Source organism: Oryza sativa, chromosome 4 (genome assembly GCF_034140825.1).
Source record: "Oryza sativa Japonica Group chromosome 4, ASM3414082v1".
In the NCBI taxonomy this organism is placed as follows: Eukaryota; Viridiplantae; Streptophyta; class Magnoliopsida; order Poales; family Poaceae; genus Oryza; species Oryza sativa.
In genome coordinates, this window is record NC_089038.1 from 7,787,616 (window position 1) to 7,809,696 (window position 22,081).

Here is a 22,081-nt window from a genome sequence, read left to right on the forward strand (position 1 = left end):
ATCATCACATCTGCAATCATATCAGCCCATGGTCTCTGCTGAGGTACCCCTTGCGCTTGTTGTGGTATAGGCTCGAATTTATTGAACTGAGGAGCAAACTGAGGCTGAGGTGATCCCTTTGCTGATACTGAACATGAGGCGATGGAGGCTGATATTGGTAATTCAAATTCCCCCCTTGATAATTCTGAAAGTTCGGTTGTATGTTGCGCACCAAATGTTCGGGAATAACTTGAGGTATCACCGATTCATTCTCCCCTTCGCTTGCTTGTGACACTTTCGACATCAATATAAGGTATATTAGTTAATTAAATGGATATACACATGCATTTATAAAAATTAAGTAGCTGTATGTCGTCCAAAATTATAGGTGCTATAATCAAATTACCTAGTAGTTGTGCACTTATAGACACCAAATGGCGATCAAATTGGTGTCGGGTCTCTGCCGATGGTCGAGGGCATGCATATCCATAAAACTAACTTGTAGCAGACATGGCCCACTCATGAAAACCTCTACCAACACGGCAACTATCACAGATGAAAGACCTTTTATTATACTTGCTTTTATGTACCATTCATGCCACCTTTTTAATTGGCAAGGTCCTTCTGCTAATTCCCAGGTGGGGAGGAATGCTTTGCCATTCTCAAATTGTTCAGGCACATCAACAGTGGGCATAAAATTCAAAGTTTTATTCAAGCTTATTTTTGGGCCTTTTGCTTTCTTTTTGTCATAATCAGTCATTGCTTTCCCCTGTTATTACTAATCCTTCGTGGGAATGCCTTTATCATAAACTCTTTCTTGGACGCACTTTCTTCATTGTGCTTGTGTGCTCTTATCATTACTGGCACTCCGTCACCCTTAGCTTCTTCCTGTGATATTACTTGTTCCGATTGTACCATGCTAGGCGCCACAGGCTCTTGTATGACCTCTGCATCCCTTTCAAGCTCTGTTGTTCAGGCATTGGTTATTCAGGCTCTAGTTGTGTTAACAGTGAAATTTGGTAAGCCCGTAAGAGAATTATCACGTCGCCAACAGTCGGATTTCTGCTGTATTCGGTCGAGGAAATTAATCTGTTAAAGGAAGCTTATGCAGGAGTGACCGAGTTCAAGGAGGATGCGACATGACAGTTTATCCATTAATTAGGCAGTATTTGTTAGTTTCCTTTTATCTTTAGAAAAGTGTGTTTAGTGTCATATAAGGACTTTATGTTTTCCTTTTATCTTTTAGGAAAGTTTCTTTCTTGTCCTACAAGGACTAGTATCTCCCCATGGATATAAACATGTACACCCGGGGTCCATGTAAAATATCTCACGATCAATACAATTTGGCGTATTGCCACACCTTTCTACTTTTCTACTTTATTTACCATCAGGTGGAACTTGGCACCCGACGCGGGGCTGCATCGGTTTTCGATCTCTGGCGAAGGGGTAAGTTCAATGTTTCGCTGGCCCAGGCAATTGTCTCGTCTACATCGGCGTCGTTCAAGGCTGCATCAATTTAGCTTTATCGGTTGTTAATTACATCAAGTATCAGAATCTACATCAGAATTATAGCCGATAGCTCAAAACCCTATCTATCGGCTCGTATCGACATCGACTGAAATTAATCTATCAGCTGTTTTATCTGCTGTTTGTATATCTTGTGAGTTGCAGGGTCAAACTGACTGGCACACCCGTATCTCATCAACCTTTGGACCTGCACTGGAGCTAAGCAGATCTCTCAGTCCAGTGTGTGTTTTCCGCGTCAACACATTTATGGCACGCCAGTTGGGACACGAGTTTTTGCATGGAGTATTGTTGATGGTCATTAACGATCAGTTTCGACCATCAATATTACCAAAATAGAGGAGAACTAGTGATGCTTGCAATGAATATACATGTTAGAATAATAATATTCCACTAGTATTAGGTATACTAACCTTTTGCAGAGAATAACCATAAAGTGGAGGAGAATCGACATCAACACAGATGATAAATAAATCGGACGATGTCGAGAATCAGACTTATGCATGAATGGGCCAAGAACTCAGAATTGACATGATGAATTGGGCCAAAATTCACAAGTCTACGAAGTGAAGCAACGGAGGAGGCCACCAGCCAAAACTTGGGCTGGTTGGCCCGGCCCCTGGTTCGGGGTTCGGCCGAACCTCCCTCGCCGCCATTAGCTGCAGGGCTTCTTCTGGACGGTTGGGATTGATCCCCAATGACGGTTGGAGGGTATTACCGACCATTCCAACTGTCACAACCATCATTACCTGCCTATAAAAGGAGTTCCTCACTTCACTTCACAAACACACCTCAATCAAGAGCTCTCTTATATTATCTCAAGTTAGTTTAGTGTTATCTAGCTAGTGGAATAATAGGAATAGAGTAGAAATCGGGAGTCTGGAAGCCTTCGGAAGAGTTTGGGTATGGCTCTAGTAGCTTTCCTTTCCTCTTTTGTTAGCTTTGTACTTTTATTAGAATACTCTTCTTTATACATTTATGGTATTGAAATACTTTCCGAGTATATGAATGCCTACTTTACATTATGTTCATGTTATACTGAATATGCTACTAGCTTATCTGGGAGACGCTTTGGTGGGGGTATAATGTTTGCTTATGCAATTACTCTATGTCATGACGATAATATTAGAGTAGTATCTGGTAGTTTAGACGTGGTGTCTAATTATGGGATATCGTTATTTGGGGTTATATGCTGCGGATGAGAGGTGGGCCACTAATGGTGACAGCTCAGTACGGGTATTTGTTGACGGTCGTTATCGATCAGTCTCGACCATCAATATTACCAAAATAGAGCAGAACTAGCGATGCTTGCAATGCATATATGTAACATACTGAAAATTTGCTATTTTCTAATTATGCATCATGCCGATTCTTATGTTCTTAATAACTTCCTAAACCTAAGAAATTATAATTAGAGGGACCTCCTAAAACTAACATGTATAAAATCCCTTTTTGGTATTTAAAATCTTTCGTGGTTTTTATTCTAAAAATTGATCTTGTTAGATCGAGGTATTCTCTTTGATTTGATTTTGCATCTTAAACCTTCTTTCGACCAAAATTTCTTTTATTCAAATTTAGTTTGAAAACCCTTTCTATTTTTAAGAATTATGGTCCAAGAAATTCTTCCAAACCTAAACCAAAGCAATTCCAATTTCATTGGAATTAATTGTCGACCCATCCTTTGATTTCAAACCTATTCTTATTTATCGCCAAATATCCAAGTTTCCCATTAGCCTCAAATACTTCTCCAAATTCTTGCCAAATAATTTGAGGCTAACATCCTATTTATTTCCCTTCCCTCTCAATCGAGTGCATCAAATAAATTCCGTTATATTCTATCTCTCAAAAGATTGCACTCAAATAAATTAGAACATCCTTATTTTAAAATCCCTCTCCGAATTCAAATCCTTTTTAAAATCTAGCCATCCAAATTCCTCTAAATCAATTATTTGAATCTCTAGGAAAATTAGACTTTCTTTGTTTCTAGACTGGGCCGAAACCCTTTGTCACGTCCCAAAACGACTCTAAAATACATCCTCGAAATTATGCAAAGAATAATTAAAATCCATGTGAAAGCCTCCAACAATTAAAATGTGCAAATTTAAAAGTCAAATAAGGCTTGGAGGATTTTTGTATATTTCCTAAAAGCCTAAAATGCGTAAATAAATTTTAGTGGAATTTTCAGAGCACAAATAATAATTAAGAAGAAATAAACAAAGTTAAAGTGGTTTTATAAAAAGAAAAAAACCCTAAAAGTCCTTTCCCCCCCCCCTTCCCCTCTTGGGCCGGCTCGGCCCAGCCCTCTCCCTCTCTCTCCTCTCCCCCGCGGCCCATCGGCCTCCTCCCCGCGCGCGCGCCGCTGACGGGCGGGCCCGCCCGCCACCCTCGCTGACGGGTGGGGCCCACCCGTCATCCCCTACCTCACGCCGCACCCGCCGCCTCGCCCGTGCCCTAGCGCCGCCGCCGCCGCGGATTCCGCCGCATCCCGCCGTCCCCGCGCGCAATAAAGAGGGGGAAATCACTCCCCGTGATTCCCTCCCTCTTTCCGCCCACTTTTCTCTCTCTCTCTCCCTCGGATTCGTTTGGAAACCCTCCCGCAAACCTCGCCGGCGCCATTGATGGAGCCCGAGATCGCCGCACCGGTTTCCTTCCCCTCCGGCCGCCCTCTCTCACTCCCAACCCTATTTAAACGTTCCCCGTGCCTCCCTCCACCGTTTCCGCCACTCGCCGCTCTCTCTCCCCGTCGGAATCGAGCTCGCGCCGTCGTTCCCTCTCTCCGCCATCGCCGCCGAGCTCCGGTCCGCCGCCGTCGTCGCCTCGGACCTCCTCCCGCTTCGGCGTCGCCTCCTTCGGCTTCGCCGCGTCCTCGTCGACCTCGTCCACTCCTCCGTTTCGCCCGCCGACCGCCGGAACGCCGCCGTCCTCGTCGACCCGAGCCGCGCCGCCGCCTCTCTCCGCTTCGGTCGCCGTTCCCGTCGTCGCCGTCGACCCGGGGTGAGCCATGGACCGCCCATTTCGTTTCCCCCTTCCGTCCGCTCTCTCGGGCGCCGCTCCGCCGCGCCGGTGGCCGCCGCCGGCGACCATCGGGGTGCGGGCGCGCCGCCTCCCCGTCGGCCGTGCCGGCGAGGCCGCCTTCGGGCGCGCCCCGCGGCTGCCATGTGGGGCCCGGCCGTCAGCCGCCCGCGCCCTCGGGTGCGGCTGACGCGTGGGACCCACGGCGCCGGCCGGCGTAAGCCGCGTGCACCCGGTCCACCGTGGACCGTGAGGCTGCCGCGTGGGCCCCACTCCCGTGGACCCGGTCCACGCGTCCCTCCCCTCGGCTGACGCAATAAACCCGATTTTAAATTAAAAATTTAAATGAAGAAATTCGTAAATATCCATTTAAAGAGCATATAAACTTCAAATGGCCATAACTTGGCCATTTGAACTCGGAATTGGACCGTTCAAGTCTCTAATTTTTCCTTAAGAAGTCAAGAACCCATTTTTGTGCTTTGTTTCTGCTTGTTATATGGAGTTTAGTAGAGTAAAACCTATTCGAATAGCCGCGCCCTCGGTTATGGGCAAGCCGAGCAATGTACCCAAGTTAGTGTTTTAATTCGTAAAACCTGCTTAACAACTGAAATGTGGAATGGTTGGCCTGGGTTGGCTTGGGACGAGCTGGGACCCAGGGTCGGGTTGCCAGTTCGGTCTGAATCATCGTAGGCCTTGGGTTAAGGCAGGTTCGTGTGGGTTCACGGCCTTGATAAATAATATTGTTTAGTTTTAGAATCGCGTTTACAAAATGGCTTTGAGCAACTAAATGTCTTTAAATGCTGTTTACTGCAACCTTAACCCTTTATAGTGTAACTCCTTTGTACTCCCTTGCATTTATTCTGCACTTGTGGGTGTGTCTTGTTGAGTACGGTGGTTGTACTCAGTCTTGCTCAATTTTTCCCAAACCCAGAAGAGGAGTTCCTGGAGGATGAAGGCTTTGGTGTCTAGCTCGTACCTGCCGTCAAGTGCCTGTGGTCGTCGCCCTAGTCTTCCGCTGTTTCTCGTTTGTCTCTGTGTGTGCTGGGCCTTCGCTGCCCATGTAATAAATTAACTATTTACGCTTCCGCTTGTTAAACTCTGAATTGTATCAACTTTTGGTGTACCTTGCCTCCTGGGACAAGGATTAATGCACGCACGTAAGGAACGCCCGTTGGGTTATTTCCGGTCGTGACACCCTTTCCCTCCTCCAGCCCAAGCCGGCCCAGCCACCACAGCCGAGCCGCCCTTCCTCCTTCTGTAGACGCGCACACGCACACGCCGTCGCCGCTTCCTTGCCGTCGCCGCCAAGTCGCGCCGCCACCGTCACCGTGCCTTACCCTCCAACTCCGCCGTTTTTCCTTCGCCGCTAAGCAACTGCCGCCGACGTCAGCCGCCACATCACGCCGCTGACATCAGCCGCCGAGCCGAACCGCCTTCGATGGCCAATTAGCAGATAGAGTCGACGCCGTGCTCCTGTTTCTGTGCCGCCGCCGCCGTGATTTGCTCGCCCTCCTCCTCTGCAAACCGCCATGAACCACCGCCCCTCGTCGCCTATAAATAGCCGGCGAGCTCATCCCATCTCTTCCGCATCCGAGCTCGAGGTCCCCTCTTTCTCTCTCCACCATGGCCGGCTAATACCAAGTCCCCGGTCGATCTCTTCCATTGGAGCCCCATCGGCCGAATCCTTGCGCCATGAGCTTCGCCTCGACGAGGTGATTCCATTTCTCCCCTTTCCCCTCTCCTTTAGCCACCGCCACAACTCATCACCACCACCACACAAACCGGCCGGGACCAAGGTTTTGTCCACGCCGTTCTGGCCATCTCCCTCTTTCCCTCGGCTAGCTACCACCTTCCCCGGGTGCGCGTCGCTCGGGAACACGCTTGGCCACCGCCGTCGAGACCGTTCCATCACTGGAGCACCGGCGCCCCTTCTCTCTCTCTCTCTCTCTCTGCTGTTCACGGGAAGAAGAGAAGGAAGAAGCAGACGAGAGGAAGAAGAAGGAGAAAAGAAAAAGAAAAAGATAAAGAGGTACTGACAGTAGAGTTTATTATATTTTGGAGGCAACCTGTGGTGTTTCGAGGATCAGATAATCAGGTTGCCTATCTCAGAGTTATTTGCGTTGGAGCAAGGCAAGTTATTATTCCTCCCCTTGAACATAATTACCCTATATTCTATATCTCTATTCTATGCATTAGTCATTCATGATTTTGAATGCATAACCTGAACATATAGCAAACCAGATATATGCTAGATTTGCTTAGCCCTGCCTAGTTAGTCTGCATAAAAATATAATGAACTTAGATTGGGACAGTACGTAGGAATTGGTTGATTTCCGGGTGGCTAGTACTGTCTCAGTCGATATAGTTATTACCAAGTACTTATGTCAAACGAACGAGTACGACCGCAATTCTAGAATGGGGACAGACCTTGCAAAGTAGGTTGTCTAGCAAAGGTGGTACCTCTGTACAGTGGTTCTTATTTAAGTCCTCGAGCAGGAGGCAAACATATGCCGCGAAGGGCAAATATAACATTTACCGAGGCGCAGGTAAATGATTTGTTGAGCTCAAGTGTGTGTGTATTGTGAAAACCTGGTTGAGATGACGGGGGTCTCTCAACCAGTTCTCTCTCTAAAAACCTCGGGAACGCCAGAACTCCTCTCACTGCTGATAACGTTACGTTCAGAGCGCATGAGGATGAGAGTTCATGGAACAGGTGCCACTGATGTTAGTAACCGAAAAGCTTTGCCATGACTAAGCTAATGAATATTGGCATGTCATGGATTGCGGGTAAAGCGTACATTTACTGCAGTAAAGTAAACCTGAATCTATTCGAATAGCCGTGCTCACGGAATTGAGTATCGGGACTCATATGGTACTTTGGTTAGAAACCTAATTCAAGATTTTACTAAATGCTGCTGCATTTAAAACATCAGGCTTTCTATTTCTATACTCTCTGCCTTCTGCAAGTAATCGTAATCCTACTCAAATATTACCTTTTTATACATTCATTATTGAATATAATAGCTTGCTGAGTACGTTGTACTCACCCTTGCTTCAACCTCCTTTTTCCAGAGTTAAATTGAAGTTCTTGCCAAAGCCAGGAGTTCAATCATATAAGTTAGTCTTATTTCAACCTAGTTCACAAATCTAGATTAGTTAGATGGTTTAAGTCTATAGCAAAATATTAGAGTTGAGACACTCTATAGCTTCTGCTGTAATAGTTAGCCACAATCTTGTAAATTCCCCTATTAATTTATGTAATAACATCTCCTTTGGAGCCTTGTTCAAATGTACGCAATGAAAATCCAGATTGTTGAAGCTGTATCAATCTACTGATCCAGGGCTTGATACAGTTAAACATGTCGGTTTCCGAATCATTAGTTTTGGGATCCGACAATATATTTGTTACAATAATAATATTCCACTAGTATTAGGTATACTAACCTTTTGCAGCGAATGACAATAAAGTGGAGGAGAATCGACATCAACTCGGACGATAAATCAATTGGACGGTGTCGAGAACCAGACTTATGTATGAATGGGCCAAGAACTCAGAAATAACACGACACATTGGGCCAAAATTCACAAGTCTATGAAGGAGGACAACAAAGGAGGCCGCCAGTCGAAGATGGGTTGGGTTGGGCCAGCCCATGGTTCGGCCGAACCTCCCATGGCGCCGATGGATGCACGGTTTGGATGGACGGTTGGATTTGATCCCCAATGACGGTTGGAGGGTATTACCGACCATTCCAACCATCACAACCGTCATTACCTGCCTATAAAAGGAGCTCATCTTCTCACTTCACTCACACACCTCGAGCAATAGCTATCTCATTTCTCTCAAGTTTAGTTTTAGCTGGTGGAATAGGAATAGAGTAGAAATCAGGAGTCCGGAAGCCTTCAGAAGAGTTCGGGTATGGCTCTAGTAACTTTTCTCTTCTCTTTTGTAAGCTTTGTACTTTTACTAGAATACTCATCTAAATACATTTATGGTATTGAAGTACTTTCCGAGTATATGAGTACCTACTTTACATTATGTTCATGTTATACTGAATATACGGCTAGCTTATCTGGGAGATGCTTTGGTGCTGGTATAGTGTTTGCTTATGCAATTACTCTATGTCATGACGATGATATTAGAGTAGTATCTAGTAGTTTAGACGTGGTGTCTAGATTACGGGATATCATTATTTGGGGTTCTATATTACGGATGAGAGGTGGGCCGCTGATGGTGACAGCTCAGTACGGGTATTCCTCCGTGTCAGTACATAATCCTAAGTTAATTCCCTGGGGAGGGTATTCCTCCGTATTTAGCCCTGGTTGTATGGTCATGACGGGCTGTCGTAAGGAACTCGGCAGTCAGGGGTGGCTTCTCGAAGTACAAGGAGGGCATCGGATATAGGGTATTAGCTAGTATATCGGTTAACTAGAATGTATGTATACTATGTATATCAGAAGTATTGGAATAGATTTTCTTTCTCTTTTCTTTCCACTTAGCTTAAATGATATATTATGAGAATGAGTAGTTAATGCTTGTGTATCACTCTACCCATGGATTATCTTAACCCCAGCTTACAATATGATTATCACAAGTAATATATAAATTATTAGTCAAGTTCTCTGTACATGGTCTTCCCACGGGATAAAACAAATACAATACCCTTGGAATACTCTCGGGTAAAATGCTACAATGGTATACCCGTGCGCTAGCGGATGAATTCTGTAACCATAATATACCAGAAGTATTTCTGTGCTATTGCTGGGAATTATTTTATATTTGCCTCTGTATAATCATTTTCCTTTGCAGGCTAACCTTGGTTGTTTTCACTTATGTTGTGAAAACAGGGTAGTGCATGACTGGTTTCAACTTGCCGAAAAACTTCAAATAAAATCCAGAAGCTTTCTTCCAGAGCGTCAGGCCGCGAGTCGCTGCTTCGTAGAAAACTCGATGGACAAAGAAACCAGCCGTACCAGCGCCACCGACCTTCAAGACTATGCCTAACAAGACTCTCTGCGAGTTCGCTGCTCCCTCTACTGACAATGTGGCCATTGGGCCGCAGGTCAACATAGGAGATGTGGATTTCGACTTGAAGTCCAGCCTCATCACGATGGCGCAAGCTAGCCCGTTCTGTGGCAAGCCTAATGAGGATGCCAATGCTCATCTGCAACAGTTCCTGGAGATCTGTAGCACGTACACCATCAAGGGCGTCAGTCCCGACGCCGTCAGGCTGCGACTGTTTCCGTTCTCCCTTCTCGGGAGAGCGAAGCAGTGGTTCTATGCCAACCGTGTAGCTATCAATACCTGGGACAAATGCTCTACGACATTCCTCTCGAAATTCTTCCCGATGGGCAAAACCAAAGCCCTTCGTGGAAGGATTTCAAGTTTCCAGCAGACAAGGGATGAGTCTATTCCGGAAGCATGGGAACGACTACATGAGTACGTAGCCGCCTGTCCTCATCATGGGATGGACGACTGGCTGATCCCGCAGAACTTTTATAATGGACTCACCCCGATGTCCCGTGATCACATGGACGCGGCAGCTGGAGGAGCGTTCTTCTCTAAAACGGTTCAAGGAGCCATTGATCTAATAGAGAAGATGGTCTCCAATATGGGTTGGAGCGAGGAACGACTACAGACCCATTAGCAAGCCATGCACACCGTCAAGGAGACAGAGTTACTTGCTGCCAAACTGGACCTCCTCATGAAGCAATTGGACGACCACGAGAAACGGCCGCAAGGCACCGTCAAGGCCTTGGACTCTCACGCCACATGTGAGGTCTGCGGCAACACGGGTCATTTTGGGAATGACTGCCCAGAAAGCCGTGAGGAGGCGATGTACATGGGCAACAACAACAACAGGTATCGTCCACAAGGAGGTCAGGGGTGGAACAAACCATGCCCATATTATCAAGGAGGTAACAACAACGGTAATAACCAGTCCTCCTTGAAGGATCTCGTTTTTGCGCAAGCTAAGACCACCTATGCGCTAAGCAAAAAGCTTGCGGCTAATGACAAGGTCCTAGAAAACATATGTCAAGTTAGATGGCTTTGCTTCTGCTTTTCAAAATCAGTTGCGCTTTAATAAAATGATAGAAACCTAGCTAGCTCAGTTGGCATCCTTAGTCCCTGCAAATCAAACTGGGAGGATCCCGGGGCAACCTGACTCCTCCATTGAAAATAAGGGCCATCACGACGAGGGGAGGTAAGTCCACTCGTGATCCGCCATATCCTAACCCTGTAGGAACTAATGGGATATCAAAATAAGTGCCATCTAATGACTCGGCTGGCAAGGAAGTTCCGCCAGAAAAGACAGTGCCGCAAGAGTACTGCGACACACGGTTGCTATCGTTCCCTCAACGGAGTAGGAAACCGTCAGTGGACGAGCAATTCGCTCGTTTTGTTGAAGTAATCTAGAAGATCCACATCAACGTGCCGTTGTTGGACACTATGCAAGTGCCAACATACGCCTGTTATCTCAAGGACATACTCAACAACAAGAGACCACTCCCAACAACGGAGGTGGTCAAGCTGACGGAACAATGCAGCAACGTGATACTCCATAAGCTCCCGGAGAAGAAGAAAGATCCGGGGTGTCCTACGATCACCTGCTCGATCGGGGCACAACAGTTCGACCAGGCCTTGTGCGACCTTGGTGCCAGTGTCAGCGTCATGCCAAAAGACGTCTTCGACAAGCTCTACTTCACGGTGTTGGCACCAACACCAATGCGCCTTCAACTGGCTGATTCGTCAGTCCGTTACCTGGCAGGGATAGCGGAGGATGTGCCAGTCAAGATACGAGATTTCTTCATCCCGGGGAGCCAGTTTCTTAGCACTGCAGGAGACAACATTGACGTGGGAACGGGGAGTATCCATTTCCACATCAACGGCAAGGAAGAGAAGTTTGAGTTTCAACTGAGCACGGAATAATGCTCCATGGTTAGAATAAAGTACGGGCCGAACCCATAGAATATTCAAGAGGTCGAAGTGGAGCCACCTAAAACAGACAGCCTGGTGAAATTCATTCAGAATTTCCTAGAAAAGAAAACAACAATGCCTACGAACCGTTATTGGAAGACGCCGGTAGAACCACCCATACCGGCCAGGAAGCTAGAAGCAGTTGGCTCAAAAGAAGCCGCTGTCCGCACCAAAACCAAAGAAGGTGTGGAGGGAGAAGCCAAAGACGCCCGCTCCGTCACCTCCAGAGACGGGTAGAAAATCCGCAAACTGAACTGGATGGAGGTATAGTCTTGCACGTCGGACTTTAAATGACGCGACCTTCGCCAACAGGTTGATTGGTATGTATCCGCATATTTACTTTCAACAATTTAAATTTTTGCATCATCACATGTTTGAATTTCAAAGTTGCATTTAGGATTTTTGAATTTTTAGGAAATTCTTCAAATGAACTTTTCAGAGCAAACCAAAATAAAATTTTCAGTGAAAATTTATTGTGCCACAACCACACTGACCGTTGGAACCCAACGGCCGAAAGTGGGGTTGGTTGGGCCCACTGTGGGTTCGGCCGAACCAGCGAGGCCAACGGTCGGCTGCCTCCTTCTTTGAGGCAACGGCTAGTGGGCCCCACAGGTCGGTTTTGACCGTGTGGGTGCACTACTTAAGCCAACCGGCCGAGAGAGGGAATTCCACCCCATTTCAACACATTTTCATTCCCTCTCCAAAGTTTGCTCTCAAGTTCATTCAAGCTTTGATAGTTTCCCTCAAATTCAAACACTAGTTGCATATATACAAGTTGCTTTCGTGAAACTAACTGGCGGGTGAGATTCTTGTCATTACTAACCTCTGCCGAGTTAGTCCGTTCCTGCTCCATTGTGCAGAATGAGAAGACAACTGTCTCGTCTGTTCAAGGGGTCCGGCTCTTCATCAAGTCATCATGATGAGTCTAGTACTTGTTCATCAGCAGATGTCTCGATGGAGGACGCCGAAGCTCCGCGATGACTCCTAAACGACACCGACCTCGACCTTGTCAGTGATCGGGAGAGACAAGACTACTACATGCTGAATGACCGGGAGTATGCTCACACGCGAGAATACTCACCGGAGCTGCTAAAAAACATAGGTATGGATGCTGAATTTCGTACTATTTGGAAAGCTGTTGGTTGGCAGAGATTTGCTGTGGTAGATGAGCCTGGTGCTCGTCTGCTTACTTTACAATTTCTGTGCACTTTGAAAGAAATAGAAGATGTAATTTCCTTTCGTTATTTCCGTGAAGAGTTTACACTTACATGGAAAGGCTTAAGTACACTTCTTGATTTTCACGATTCCTGTAAAATCGATCTCCAGAAAGGAATTTCTGGGTTCGAGAAAATTAGGTTTTGGGAAGATATTTATGGTGCTCCAATTTGCAAGAAACCTAGAACGAATGATATCCATAATCCTACACTTAGGCTCATGCACAAATCGATTGATATGGCTTTGTTTCCTAGAGGTGATCTGAGGCCCATTAGGGCAGATGAATTGATTATCATGTTTGCCATGGTTAGAAAGATCCAAATTACTCCTGTGAAATGTATGATAAGGCAATGGTTAGAAAGTATAAAGTTCTCTGTTCCTGTTGAGTGCACTTCTCTGATTACTCGGATAGCAAAAGGGCTAGGGGTCGTTAGCGACCAAATTGCTTTTATCTCAGCCGCTCATCCGTGTATTGATGAGGCTTATCTAGTGCAAGGGCACATTCTGAAAAATGGAGTAGACGGATCTTTGATTTACTTTTTCCCCAGTTGTACAAATGAAATCCCGTTGCCAAATGCGGGGTATCATTTGTACAACTGCCATGAACTAACCATTCCCCTGTAGACCATAGAAGAATCTCGCGCAGGTGGAGCATACAGGGAGACGCACAACATGACAAGAAATGAACGAGAAAGTTCACACCCGTGCAGATGTATGAGGCAGGTTGGGAGCCAATTGGGGATGCACCCGGATGGACCCATGCTCCACGTCACAGTATTGGATTCTCAACCTGGGCAAGTGCCAGTGAGGACCGGTGGCGTGCGCCTCATGACATCCAATGGGGGGACAATCAACCTTCCAGATCAAGTGGTGTGCTTCCATCTTCAAGTGAATGGCGCTCAAGTTCCTCTCGTTGGGACTTGGGTGAAATCACTAGGAGAATGGACACACTTGATATGCAGATGGGAGGAGGACAACAAAGGAGGCCGCCAGCCGAAGATGGGCTGGGTTGGGCCAGTTCATGGTTTGGCCGGCCAAACCTCCCGTGGCGCCGATGGATGCAGGGTTTGGATGGACGGCTGGATTTGATCCCCAATGACGATTGGAGGGTATTACCGACCATTCCAACCGTCACAACCGTCATTACCTGCCTATAAAAGGAGCTCCTCTTCTCACATCACTCACACACATCAAGCAATAGCTCTCTCATTTCTCTCAAGTTTAGTTTAGTAGTATCTAGCTGGTGGAATAGGAATATAGTAGAAATCAGAAGCCCGGAAGCCTTCGGAAGTGTTCGGGTATGGCTCTAGTAGCTTTTCTCTTCTCTTTTGGTAAGCTTTGTACTTTTACTTGAATACTCTTCTAAATACATTTAGGCCCTCTTTGTTTAGACTTATAAGCCAACTTATAAGTCAAAAAGTCTAAGCGAAAACAAACAAGCAGCTTTTTCATTTGGCTTTTTTGAAGCTATAAGCCACTCTAACACTATCAAGCCAAAAGCTAGGTTGGAGAAGCTTTTTTGGCTTATATGAGATAGATGTATGACTCCACCACTAAACTTAGGACATTAAATCCACTGGCTTATAAATCATATAAGCCAATAAGCTGACTTAAAAGTCTGGGCCAATAAGCCTAAGCCTAAACAAAGAGGGCCTTATGGTATTGAAAGACTTTCCGAGTATATGAGTACCTACTTTACATTATGTTCATGTTATACTGAATATACGGCTATCTTATCTGGGAGATGCTTTGCTGCGGGTATAGTGTTTGCTTATGCAATTACTCTATGCCATAACGATGATATTAGAGTAGTATCTGGTAGTTTAGACATGGTGTCTAGATTACGGGATATGATATTTGGGGTTATATATTGCGGATGAGAGGTGGGCCGCTGATGGTGACAGCTCAGTACGTGTGTTCCTCCGTGCCGGTATATAATCGTAAGTTGATTCCCTGGGGAGGGTATTCTTCCGTATTTTGCCCTGGTTATACGGTCATAACGGGCTGTCGTAAGGAACTCGGTAGTCAGGGGTGGCTTCTCGAAGTACCAGGAGGGCATCGAGATAGAGGGTATTAGCTAGTATATCAGTTAACTAGAATGTATGTATACTATGTATATCAGAAATATATGAATAGATTTTCTTTCTCTTTTCTTTCCACTTAGCTTAGATGATATATTATGAGAATGAGTAGTTAATGCTTGTGTGTCACTCTACCCTTGGATTATCTTAACCCTTGCTTAGAATATGATTATCACAAGTAATATATAAATTATTAGTCAAGTTCTCTCTACATGATCTTCCCACGGGATAAAATAAATACGATACCCTTGGAATACTCTCGGGTGAAATGCTACAATGGTATATCCGTGCACTTGCGGATAAACTCTGTAACCATAATATACCAGGAGTATTTCTGCGCCATTGCTGGGAATTATATTTCTAGTAATGATGTTAAGAAATACCAACAGTATTCTCTACAGTCCAACCATCGGGGCCAATCTCATCTGCGAGTATTTTGCATTCGCTTATTTAAGCGATATGGCAGTGACCCTAACGAACAAATTTTTCGAAAATCCGAACAGAAATATCATCGAAGGATTTGGGATTGTGCAAGATGTGCATGTCTGCTTTGAAGACAGGGAGGCGATCTTGGATTTCCACGTCTTTGAAATTCAAGATTTCGAGATCCTAATCGGGCTTCCCATTGAGCAACTTCTCATTAACACACCCCGATTAGACAGTCTCAAAATAAGACTGGGAGGGAATGAATTCTCCGTTCCATTCTCACGGGCAAGGATCTCCTTGACTGACCCTCTCCCAGAAATTGAGTCAGCGGAGGAGGTTATGGTAGTTCCCCTCACGAGTCTCCCGAGGCCTTTCTGGAAGATGAAGTCCCCGATTTCATCAAGGAAGAGGCGGAACCCGGTGAGACTCTCGATCTACCAATCATGGAACCGCCACCTCGACCTCTGCTTGAGCTTAAACCTCTATCTCAGGGCCTACGCTATGCTTTCCAACACAATGATAGAGAAGCCTCTGTCATAATGTCACGCCCAGAAATTCCTGAATAGAATTCCAAGCAGAATGTGCATTAAAATCCCCGTCCAGGACCGGCCGGGGTACACAAACGACAAAGTTGACATACAGATCCACGTCTTACAAACATTATAAAAGTCTTACATAAATGCAGCAGAAAACTTAAAAGATAACTGGAGCTAAGCCTTGACTTGGACTGCAGCGGGAACACCACTCCACAGGCATCCTCGACGGCACGGACGAAGCCTACTCCTCGGAAAAGACACCATCTGACGCATACTCAAACTCTGGGGGTTTGGGGAAAATAGAGCAAGACTGAGTACTACCCACTGTACTCAGCAAGTCATACCGGAATAGGGGTATAATGCAGGGAATTATCAAGGGATAGCTATGATGGTTCATTTGCATAAAGCGAGCATTTATAAACCGAAGTTGGAAGCAGTAAAACAGTCGTAATAATTAATCAATATTAATCATCCACTATCCAACGCTATACCACGTTGCAACAGGCCCAACCATCCACCTGAACTAATCAGTTCCATCAGACTACACTAGGGTGAGACTAATCACGGTGAATCTGGTTGACCGCCCATAACCGTGGGCACGGCTATTCGAATAGTTTTACTCTGATAAGAGGTGTACAACTGTACCCACAAGACACAGCCCCACGACACGTTTCCGTGCGCCGACATGCCACCACGACATACCGGAAAGAGGCCGTGACAGGACCCTTCGCATAACCCCCTCTAACCAAGCACACCACACCTCAGGTTTCACCCCCTCTCCTCGCAAGGCAGTGGGCAGTCCCCTCTCGTGCCTAGGTGAATCCGGAAGCCGCATAGGCCGTCGCAGGGCCCATCCAAACTCCATCACGCCCACCCTTGCCTGGATGCGTCGGCTAGAGGAAAGCTACACTACAAGCCCAGCCGTTGCCCACGCTAGCTTGTGGTAAGTACGATAAGTTCTTCCAGGGCATCCCGCGAACCGGTCCTTAATTGCCATGGGCGCGACCATCAAAACCATGCACCCACAGCCCACCATTTAATATATTTTAATTAACCAACACCGGAGCGGTGGGCATTAACCAACATCATTTCTACAATCTGATATCTATGCATTAATGTTGTCCCCCATTGTGTGCTAGTTGAACTAAGCAAGGCTAAGCAATCCCTAGTCCAACCTCTAGTCATGTTATATCCCAAGCTAAGAAAGGAACATCGTACCAAAATAGCATGGCTATAACAGTAGGTAAACATTCCATGGTAATATTATAAAACAATGCAGTATTTGAACGGAAACAAAAGAGCATTTGCAATATAGGATCAACATGTTCAAGTGACAAGCATGACTTGCCTTGCACTGCTGCTGGAGGAACCTCGGTGACTATTTCAAAGTACAACGGAGCGTCAGGAGAGCCGGAATCTAAGCGACATACAAAGCAAACAATACAAACAGGCTATAAGACTACTGAAACAGAGAACAAAACTATTTTTAATGGATTCTACACATTTTTCTTGATTTACTGAGACTTGAATAGGCTTAAATGGAGCTCGGATGAATTAGATATGAATTTTAGAAGATTCACTGTGTTTTTACTATAAACAGAAAAATCCTTAATTGAATTATTGCGCAATAAATAAATCCCGGGAGAGAGAGGGGCGGCGCCGACATGCGGGCCCCACATGGCAACGACTCGGGGAGGGCGGTTCACGGTGGACCGAGTCCACGGACCGGGGAAGGGGCGGCGCGCCACGTGGTGCACACGTGGCGCCGACGCGGCGCACATTCGGCAACCACGCGGGTGGCCAAACCGACGGCCCCAATCTACCCGAGGGTAGATCGGACGGCGGCGGGGAGCACGCGGCCGGCGCGCACGGGCGGCTCGAGCCGGCCCGGCGACCATGGCGCACGGCGGCGCTACCGCGGGACGGCGACGCGGCAGACGGCGGCGTCCGACGACAAGCGGCGGCGGTGCGACGGCGCGGCGACACTGGCTGTGGCTAAGCGGCTAGGCAGCGACGCGACGACTAGACGGCGCGGGAGATAGGGAGAGAGAAAGAGGAGGAGGTGCCTCACTGACGACAAGCGACGATGGCGAGCGACGGAGGACGATGGTGTCACACCCTAAAAATCCCAAATATATAAATTGTTGTTTAATTGGAATTATTAGAATTGATTTTAAAAGCCTAGAGGAGAAGATCTAATTTTAAATAATAAATTCCAATATAAAATTGGGCCAGATAAAATTTTATTAAATACTTTGCTTGATTCTATAGTTCCTAGATTTTTCTGGGATTTATTTGAGCCAAGGAAGTATTTTTAATAAATGGAATTGCATTTCATGAATAATTTAAATTGGAAAAGTTTTAAAAAGTCTTCTTTTGGCTTTGGGCCGAAAGTCGGCCCAAACCTCTCTCTCTCCTCCCCGGCCCAGGTCGGCCCACAGCCGAGCGCCGCCCGCGCGCGCGCGTCCCGCTCACTGACAGGTGGGGCCCACCTGTCAGTCTTCGTCTACCTCCAGCCATCGCCGCGCCCGAACCCTAACTGAGCCGCGCCGCCGTCTCCTTCCAAATTCGTTCATCCTTTTCCCGATCCGTTGAAATTGATAGAGGGGAAATGATCCCCGAGATCCACTCTACCTTTTCTCTTTTGGAATCGTTGGCTAAAATCGTTTGGAAATCCGTGGATTCGATCTCGAATCAGATTCGTCTCTCTCTCCGAACCCTAACCTTTCCATCGCCGCCGCCAGTCGCCGTGGGCCTTCGCCGCCGCCCCCCTAGCCTCTATAAAAGGACCCCCGGTGTCTCCTCTACCCACCGCCACCCTCACTTTCGTATCTCGTCACCGGTAGAGCCCTAGCATCGTGTAGCCTAGCGCCGCCGTCGCCGCCATTCGTCCAGCCGTGCGCCGCCGTTGCTCCGGTCGTCGTCGTCGTTCGGGAAGGCCGTCGTCGTGATCGTCATCTCGTCGCCGTCCTCGTCCGCCCCTCCGTCGTCGCCGTAGATCGCCGGAGCCCCGCCGTCGTTGTCAAGCCGAAGGTCACCGCCGCTTCTTCCTCAACGCCGTCGCCATCCGTTGACCTACCGCCGCTGCTTTGGTCACCGGTGAGTTCGCCGTGTCGCCCGCAACCCGTAGGTGTCCTCCGTTCGCGTCGTCGTGCCGTCGTTCGCCGGCGAGCATGCGCCGTCCGAGCCGTCGCCGGTGACGACGTCACCGCTGACGTCATCGACGCCGTCCGCCGTAGACCGGTCGTAGACCGTTAGATCTTGTCCGTCCGTTTTGGATAGATCGATCTCGGCCGTTTGTTTCTGTGAACCGCCGCCGTGCACCCGGTCCACCGTGAGCCGAGTCCGCTGACGCAATAATCCCCTTTTCCTTTTCAAAAATAATTCATGAGATATGGGTTCAGCTGGATATTAGATATAATTACTTAGCCATGCTTAGAAACATTAGCACATAGTTGGGATAACTTATGCTTCACTATTATTTAATGATGGCTTAATGATAGCTCATGATGGTTAATCATGATTGGTTAATTAATTAATTTGCCAACTAAAACCTGATAATGGTGGGTTGTGAGCATATGGTTTTGATGGTTGTGCTCATGACAATTAAGGACCGGTTCACGATTTTCGGTTGTGAAACATTTACCGTGCCAACCACAAGCCAGCGTAGGCAATGGCTTTACTTTCTGTATAGTATGGTTCATAGTAGAGCACCAGACTGTGAAGTGGCAGAGATAAGCCCACGGGGGTCGCTGGGTAGTCCATACCTTGTTTATAAGGGGGTGATTATGATCCAGGAACAGTGCACTGCTTTGAATTGTATTATATAGAGGGTATTGTCACAATCTATATTCGGGTACTTGTTAAGTATCGCGACGCATGGTTGACATGATGTTGAGGTTGTGTCTTGTGGGTACAGTGCTACACCTCTGGCCATAGTTTAAACTATTCGAATAGCCGTGCCCGCGGTTATGGTCGCGTCTAACAATGTCTTTCGTGATTAGTTTCACATTCATGCTTGTCAGGAGGTGGCAAGGATCGCCATGGGGGAGCTCCGCGAAAGCTACAATGATCGGTTGGCCGACACCGAGTATCGCTACCATCCTCGTCAACCCCAAGGAAGTGACCGTGGCAGCTACCTTGAACCTGCAGGGATTGAGAATGATGCTACCACAAGGCATTTGGTTGAGATGCTGTGGGCCATGGATGAGACCCGCGGTGAGATTGTGATAGCAGCTCAGGATCGCGAAAACCGGAATCGCGGCAAGATTTGCAAGCTGGAGGACAAGGTGGATCGTTTAGAGAAGGAGCTAGCCGCGTTGAAGGGAGAAGCACCACCGCAAAAGGCCAGGGTTCATCTTACCGCAAGGAAGAGAGCTCTATTCGTTCCTCGCTACCAGTTGGCGCCAAAGGTTCGTGTGGTGGAAAAAGAAACTATCCCAGCCCCAGCGGATCCTCCGGTCGTCAACGTAAGTGATGATGATGAAGAAGAATCCAAGCGCACCCATTCCAAGGTCGAGTGGGGAGCAACTCAAGATGATGGAGACGCACCGAACGAGCCTTCAATCAACTCCGATGCCCGGAAAACCTAGAATGCCTTGTCAAGTCGTTATCTTAGATCGTTGTGTTAGTTTGCTTGTTTAAGTTTGGTTGTGTGTGTGGGTCTTGCATGTGGTTTACATCAGTGGTGGGATGTAAATGCATGCCTTTGTTTGCTTCCGAGTGTTAGGAAGTTGGTGAGTTTAGTGGTGTGAGAGTCTTCAGTTTTGTAATAATGAAACTCAGTTAAGATCAATAAAAGTTAAGTTAGTAAAAATTAATTCCCTGTCCTAAGTAGTTTTTCCCGTTTCTCTTTTTGTGTTCCTATCTATGCCAGATGTTGCTTACTCGCAGCAACGGGAATGGCCCCAACCCCAACAACAACAACAACAATGCAGAGAATCCCACGCTTGCTCAAGTCCTGGCTCAACAGGCACAGCTTATGAATTTGATGATGCAGCAACTCCAGAACCAGCAGAACCAGGAAAACAACCATGCACCTCCCCCAAATAAGCTGGCAGAATTTCTTCGCGTGAGGCCGCCTACTTTCTCTAGCACCACCAATCCTGTTGAAGCTGGTGATTGGCTGCACGCCATAGAGAAGAAGTTAGACCTGCTTCAGTGCACAGATCAAGAGAAGGTTTCTTTTGCTTCACACCAGCTGCATGGCCCTGCCTCTGAGTGGTGGGATCACTTCCGTCTCAACAGAACTACTGCTGAACCTATCTCTTGGCTTGAGTTCACCGCTGCTTTCCGGAAGACGCACATACCATCGGGAGTGGTGTCTCTCAAGAAGAAGGAGTTCAGGTCGCTCACTCAGGGATCCCACACTGTCACCGAGTATCTGCATGAATTTAATCGCCTGGCTCGTTATGCTCTGGAAGATGTGCGCACTGATGAAGAGCGCCAAGAGAAGTTCTTAGAGCACCCGCAATGGTAAAGTAAGGTGCTCTCTATAAAACATGTACATCTCAGCAATAGACTAGATTAATAGTAAACCACCTCAATAGTATGTCTACAACAGTATCTATAGCTCTCTCATGCATTGCCTCGGTTTTCTCTATAGACTATCTCTAAGTTAGTAGATAGCTTTGCTCTCTCTCTTCATTTAATATCTTCCAAATAGGAAAATATGCTGACATGGATCTCTTGTAGAGAGCCTATAGATAACCATTGTGGGTGCCCTAAAGGGCTATATGATGAGCTTTCTTACCCACTCATGACTGGGGATTATCATGATTTCCAGAAGTTAGTGGATAAGGCTATTCGCCAGGAGGACAAGTACAACCGCATGGAGCAGAAGAAACGCCGAATTGCTCACTTCAAGGCTCAGCAGGGGAATAGTCAGAGGCCGCGTCTTGCTATGGGACCTCAGTCAGTGTCACAGGGAGGTTCTTCGTCGGTTGTTCGTCCGCAACGTCAGTTCTTCAACAACAGTGCTGGCAACAACAACCGCAACCAAGCTCCGCGCTCTGTTGCAGCTCCGACACAGCATCAGCCTGCCAAGAGGGAGCAAGGCAGTAAGCCCGAGGTGTGCTTCAACTGTGGAGACCCAAGACATTACGCTGATAAGTGTCCGAAGCCCCGCCGCACGATGGTTGTCCCTGCCCAGAACAACTCCTCCGCACCAGCGACAAAGGCACGTGTCAACCATGTTGCTGCTGCAGAAGCTCAACGTGCTCCAGATGTGATTTTGGGTACGTTCCCTGTTAACTCAGTTCCTGCAACAGTGCTTTTCGATTCTGGTGCTACGCATTCCTTTCTATCTATGAGTTTTGCTGGAAACCATGGGA

General features: G+C 47.1%; 1 non-coding gene across 1 annotated transcript; it reads right to left on the reverse strand.

Moving 5' to 3' along the window:
• Positions 1-9,875: 9,875 nt before the first annotated feature.
• Positions 9,876-9,982, reverse strand: LOC112938856 (small nucleolar RNA R71). The gene has a single exon (XR_003242176.1). It is a non-coding gene; the product is annotated as a small nucleolar RNA R71 (small nucleolar RNA).
• Between the last annotated feature and the right edge of the window lie 12,099 nt (positions 9,983-22,081).